The sequence below is a fragment of the Bombyx mandarina genome, chromosome 18 (genome assembly GCF_030267445.1).
Source record: "Bombyx mandarina strain Sakado chromosome 18, ASM3026744v2".
In the NCBI taxonomy this organism is placed as follows: Eukaryota; Metazoa; Arthropoda; class Insecta; order Lepidoptera; family Bombycidae; genus Bombyx; species Bombyx mandarina.
This window is the reverse complement of record NC_143224.1, coordinates 11,901,165-11,902,553: the sequence shown is the minus strand read 5'-3', so window position 1 is coordinate 11,902,553 and position 1,389 is coordinate 11,901,165.

Here is a 1,389-nt window from a genome sequence, read left to right as displayed (position 1 = left end):
TTTTGTTGTTGATTTATTTAGTTTAAGGTTTATATTTTGAATTAAATCTCAATATCGGCATAGAGTTTCATATTTAATAATTTATGTATTCTTAATAATATTATTATTTACTGGTGGTACGGCGTTATAAGCCCGTACGGGTAGATACCGCTATCCGGCCGATCCTTGCTGTATTCATATCAAGTGGTATGAATGACAATACAAAGTACAGATGCGAATACCAAAGTTTTTGGTAAAATGTGTTTACCACTTGTTCACGAATCACTTCCACGGCCAACGAAGGTCGTGAAATAAGCCTAAATCTGCCAATAGCTGAGGTGAGTCCTGCTGACTTCAATTCTGATTTGCAGTCTGGTTTGAAAGGATAGGGCAGTCCTTATTCAACATAAGAAGATGCCATCATTATCATTTTTTGTTTGCATAGGCCAGTGGGCGTAAGCTTTGTTAACCAAAGTATAGATACGAGGGCGGCACTGAAAATTTCGGGAATTAACGAAGTGACACAACATTACTATTTAAAAATGTATTTATTGCTTTTCGAAGTATTCTCCGCGAAATTTGACACATTTTTCCATACAATGGAACCGATCATTGAAGCAACCATTCCATTCGGAAGTTGGGGTCTCCAAAATGGCCGTTTTTTAGGCGTCCACAGCTTCTTCAGGTGATGAAAATCTCTGTCCACGCAACTTATTCTTCATTTTAGGGAAAGTATAGAAATTATTAGGGCTTAGGTCGGGGCTGTACGGCGGATGGTCTAATAATTCTATGTATTCTTGCTCTAAAAACTCTTTGGTTCTGTGCGCGGTGTGAGAACTCGCATTGTCGTGATGGAGGATGATGCGGCGGTTGCAGTTCTCTTTACAGAGTTCAGAAACGACCTGTGGCAAACAAATGCTAGCATACCATTCTGCATTAACCGTTCTTTGTCCCTCAAGAGGAATAGTCGTAACATGGCCGGTTTTGGAGACAAACATGGCCACCATTTTTTTTGCAACACTCCGTGAACGAACAATTTTTGTTGGCTTTAACTCATTTTCGAACACCCAAACTCGTGACTGGTTTTTTGTTTCGGGTTCGTACGCGTATATCCAGGATTCGTCACCTGATACAATATTGTATACAGCATTTGAGGATCCTGCGTGGAATCTTTCGAGAGTTCTGACGCACCAAGTTACGCGAGCCGCTTTTTGCTCTTCACAGAGCGAATGCGGTATCCATCGGGAAAACAACTTTTTTACACCTAATTGTTCATGCAAGATTATTTGTATTTGACTCATGCCAATGTCTAAAGTTGCCTGAATTTTGCGGTGTGTCACATGTCGATCTTCCTCAATCAGCTTACGCACAGCATCAACGTTTTCTTGGGTGACTGCAGTTTTTGGACGA